The sequence below is a fragment of the Cephus cinctus genome, unplaced genomic scaffold (assembly GCF_000341935.2).
Source record: "Cephus cinctus unplaced genomic scaffold, Ccin1 Ccin1_scaffold0123, whole genome shotgun sequence".
Classification (NCBI taxonomy): Eukaryota; Metazoa; Arthropoda; class Insecta; order Hymenoptera; family Cephidae; genus Cephus; species Cephus cinctus.
In genome coordinates this window covers 2,873,054-2,878,133 of record NW_014332857.1, presented here as the reverse complement: position 1 = coordinate 2,878,133, position 5,080 = coordinate 2,873,054, and the positions used below count along the sequence as shown (strand labels likewise).

Below are 5,080 nucleotides of genomic sequence, written 5' to 3'. Positions count from 1 at the left end.
AAAAAAAAAAAAAAAAAAAAAAAAAAATCTAAAATATTCACAGAGGGAGTCGCGTCGACCGATCCAACGAGAGCCATACCACATCCCAAATCCGAAGTTAGGTCAGAAAGCAAACGTCGAGGAACGATGCTCGTCAAAACAAACCCATTGTAAACCGATCGAATCGTTTTACAGTCAGAAATTAAAATCAATTTGCGTCCCGTGTAGCGGTAATGGGGAGAATCTGTCGTGTCATGCGTCAGATTGGACGAATGCTACAGCTATATATATATATATATATATATATATATATATATACATCCATCCATATATACACCAATACGTTATCCATATACCGGGACGATTGACGCTCGTACGGTTGATCGAGGTTCACCAATGGTTCACGATGCTCCACGATCATCCATGATGATCCACGGTACGTTCAAGGCCCTTTCAAACCGATGCACGAGTCATTAGGCGGTGGAATGTCCTGACCAGACCCCCCGCGGCGGACACGGGGACTTCTCCACGCACCTACAATTTCACATATATACATACATAGCGTGCCAACACCATTAGCCCAGCCTCTCGTTCTAACCCACTGGACCAACTTATATATATCTCCCTCTGGGCCTTTTGCTCCCGTACGAATGTCCCGCCTAATGAGTACAGGGTGCGCCCTGCCTTGCAGCACCAGTCGCTACCTACCTTTCCTCCAACGTAAGCACCACCATTTTTCATACAGCCCAGCAACAAACCAATGCAGCGTTATAATCGAGTGCTGGATTTTCGCAGTTTTATTATTAAAAGAGCCTCCGTTCTCGAAAGTCCGGACAATGGGGTTTCGTTCGACCGACCCAGGATCCAGATGACTGCTGCCAGTCCAAGGTAAAGACTTCCACGTGGTGTCTAAAAATAAATAAAATTTATCACCATAAGCTGTTATTAACCATCGATACTAAAGCTTGACGTTAGTATTACGTACGTGTGTAATCCGTTCTGTTTTCGCGGGAGTTCACGTAAGCGTTATCACAAAGCCCTTGATAAAAGCCCCTAATTGGGCTCTCGAAGCGCAGGATTACATGGTCGTCGGAGTAGAGCGACGGAACAATGTAATATCGTAGCGTTACCATAGACGTGAATACAGCCACAAACGGACTGGGATATCGGCATATTCAGATAGGTGCCACGTGACGAGCCGGTATAGTCCAGAGGGGCGATGGCGATGAACGTAGTATGGATGGGTGTTGTGTATGCCTGAAGTCAGCTGCGCAAGGGAATAATGTGGTAGGAAAGTCATTGCGCAACAGTGGCCGCCCGTGGCAGCGTCTTCGTTCCGAGCCCCGAATATTCGCAGGCAATTTCCCAGAGTCGCTCGGGCTTTGTACGAGGTCGCACGACGTCTGGTCGAAAGTCGAGGGAGTGACGAGGAAATCGAAGGAGCACTTCCGGTCGTGGCACAAGTACCCAGCAGCCCCCAGTATACGGGGGGGGCCTTCCCTAGTCAGTTCCCGGATCACTATAAAACGGCCGGTTTAAGGTCACCCGTAAAACCAGACCCGAGAGGTTGGACTGTCGCTGCGACAGCAGCGCCCTCACGCCTAACAATCCCAAAGTCCTCGTCTACCCTGCGTCCCGAAATTGTTTAATTTAACAGCCTTTCGCGGATTCTTGATCTCGACTACGGACTTTATTGCTTATTTCCTGTAGGAGGGTAACGACCACGGGTTACCGAGCTTTCTTTATGCTCTGCGCTCGCCGATCGAATGAGGCTGCGGAAGATTTACGGTCTAGTTCGTTCGTAGGGGGAGCCACTAGGAAGCGCGGGAAATTTAAATTTCTTATTTCGACCGTTCTCACGTCTCATTGCCAAGTGGATGTAGAGGATGAAGTTTTGCGAGAGTTTTTTACTTGGTTACGTCATATTTCAAGAATTGGGTTATAGATTTATTATTATTTAATAAAAAGCGTCTTGGCGTCTGCTACTCGTTTTGTCGATCTCAGACGTCGTTTCTCCTGTGTTCCTTTGAGATTTTGAATTTTCACTTAAATTCTCGATACTCGGATATAGCAACGTCGAGTTTCGGTTAACTAATGAAACTTCAGACGATAAAAGGGCGTCTTCCCTCTCTCTCTCTCTCTCTCTCTCTCTCTCTCTCTCTCTCTCCTCTCTCTATCTCTTTGAAAGTAACCTACCGAAATGGCCTGCTTCGCGTCAGTATGTCCTGGCCATAAAACGAGAAAAGGTCACAAGGTGGAAGGAGCCTTATCGGAGCCCGGCGAATAACCGTAGAAAGAGGAAGCGAAGGGAGAGCAGCGCGGTACGAGATTGTTTAATTTAACAGCCATTCAGGGAATGTTCGTTTCCTCTTTGAACTTCACTCGCTCGACCTTCGCGCGATCTATAACCTCGTAGCGACCTTAAGGTCGCACAAAGAAATTCACTGAGACGCGTCCATACTTCGTCACTGATAACTTCTGTTAATTACGTCGACACATACCTACCCAGTGTAATTGGCGTCTGCGCCTACACGCGGGCGAACATTAATAGCGAATAATAATTGTGCCAAAGAAATTACAGCAACAATAATAATACCAGAACCTGGAAATTGAAACATTTCGCATAGATTGATCAAATTATTCGTGGAAAATGTAAAAAAAAAATTATATTTAATTTTAAAAAAAATTATTACCCAAAACATTTCTTTTACTCGTAAGTGTCCAAATGCTTTCATAAGACTAATCGTGTGTAAGCCAATCAAGTACACTTCGTCGTATTCGAGAGAGATTAAACACCTATTACGGTGTTAAAATTATCACAGTATTGCTACGCTCAGCAAGCATTAATTATGTTAGCGAACAATTAGAATTGCCAATAGGCGTCGGACCGCTGTTTGAACAAGGACACTGAGCGTCCATTGTCCATGGCGGCGCAACGCCTAATCTACTCGGTTAAGCGGTGCTGCTACAAAGAGAAAGGTAATAGAAGATAGTGCACAGAGAGTGGGATAGAGAGAGAGAGAGAGAGAGAGAGAGAAAGAGCGATACGAAATTAGTAAAGGCATAACAGGAGCAAATGAGAAGGAAGATTAACAGTAGAGAAGATCGGGCGCAACGCCTAATCTACTCGGTTAAGCGGTGCTGCTACAAAGAGAAAGGTAATAGAAGATAGTGCACAGAGAGTGGGATAGAGAGAGAGAGAGAGAGAGAGAGAGAAAGAGCGATACGAAATTAGTAAAGGCATAACAGGAGCAAATGAGAAGGAAGATTAACAGTAGAGAAGATCGTATAAAGGTTATGTGTATATGTATATATATATATATATATATATATAGCAAGGGATGTTAATAGAACTGATAACAGGGACGATGGGGGCTGGCGCAGTGAAGGAGCTCCGTTCTGTTGTGTGCTGGCAAGGGGATGGCAAGGGGGTGGAAATCAGTGTAGAGAGTGATTGATCACACTGACGTAATCGTGCTAATTAGTCCAGAGTAATAGGCTTATCGGTACCGGTACAGACAGAGCCACCTGCCAGCTGAAAATTCGCGAAATCCTAGCGTAATCGGATGAGGAGAATTCGGTAGGGCGGGAATCGGCAGTCGATACGAATATCTTAAAAGTGAATCGAGATTACATAAAATGTCAAAATTAAATTTTTGTTGGTAAAATTTTTTTTGCGGATTTTCACTCGCGATATATTTAGAGGAGATTCGGCCTCTTATCGTTCGTTCGGTACTTACGTTACTGCATGTTGATTTTTATTTTTGAATTTTGAAAACAATAAATTTTTGGTTTATTAGCATTATATCGTATATATGCAAAATGTTAATTTCGACCAGGAAATTTATTGGCAATATGTAATCGCTGTTACGTGTTCATTGGGATGTGTTGGTATACCTGTATCTAATCTATTATTGATGTACACGTGCATATATATAGGTTGCCTAATGTTCCAATCGATTTACATAGATTGAAATTCTATTTGATGAATTTGCAAGCACTTCAACACCAAATTCCATGTATGAAACTGGTCAGCCGTGTTTCGATATCATTACCATTGGCAACAATCGTCGAAACAGCGTTACCAATCTCCAGCCATTTTCGATAGGTCGGATTCGCTGGACGCGTCTGCGAAATTTGCCAGGCTGCCTTGCGAATGGATAACGTATTAGGGCGAGTCTGGCTACGATATTTCGTATTATAATTTCCACGTCTGACGTCTGGGTCGATACCACGAACAGCGGATAGTTGAAATGACAGGATGGAGAAAAAAAAGAGAAAAAATTTGCAAAGTTGCGAATAAATCAATATTATCAAGGGGGCTTTTTTTTATATTACAATTTTTTTCCCCATTACTTTTCAAAATTATACCTACGATCATAGGACTCCGAAGGAATTTTTTTTCAAACCAAATTTTGTTTAGGTCAATTTATATTTATTCACTGTGATTATCTGTTTTGCGAATTGTCTATCGATGCGTCACTAAGTAATCAAGAAACGTGACTCGGTAGTAACTAGTTCGGTTTCGCTTGTAGTTTTGTGTGTAATATATATATATATTCTTGTATTTTTCCAAGAATCAAGAAAAAAGGAAGGTAACAGTAGCTTAAACAAACAATGGATCGACAAAGATTCGTGAAACCTGCTAATACCGATTTTATTCGACAGACTCATTGCTATTTATAAAAGTTCAGTGACTTCAGGAGCGTTTCGCAAGTAGCTGCGAAAAAAAAAATCGACGTAAAACGCGATCGTCGATATTCGATCAGCTCGAGCGAATCTTTTGCACAGATGTTAAGGTGGAGTTCACGGTTGACCCATTTGACAAAAGGCTTGTTAAGATTTTCAACGCAATCAGGTATTTCAATTGACCCGTACCGTTATGACTATTGACGATCAACCAATGACACCGACCACGCGTGAAAATCGCACAGTATGAAAAAAGTATACTTTCCAAAAAAAAATTTTTTACTTTCCAAATTTCCCATAAAAATTTTTCCAAAAATCCCCAAAAAATCCTAATTTTTGGGTCAGCACGCTTCGTTGAACGTGTTTCCATATTTACAAAGCAATCGACAAAAGCGTGCGCCCCCCCCCCCCC

The 5,080-nt window shown here is 42.6% G+C and overlaps 1 long non-coding RNA gene across 1 annotated transcript in view; it reads right to left on the bottom strand.

Annotated features, from left to right (window-relative positions):
- LOC112493629 overlaps nucleotides 1-499 on the bottom strand; it is a 1,459-nt gene extending 960 nt beyond the window's left edge. The window contains exon 1 of the long non-coding RNA XR_003058090.1: nucleotides 336-499. This is a non-coding gene — a long non-coding RNA (uncharacterized LOC112493629). The remainder of the gene's footprint in view (nucleotides 1-335) is intronic.
- Nucleotides 500-5,080: the final 4,581 nt, after the last annotated feature.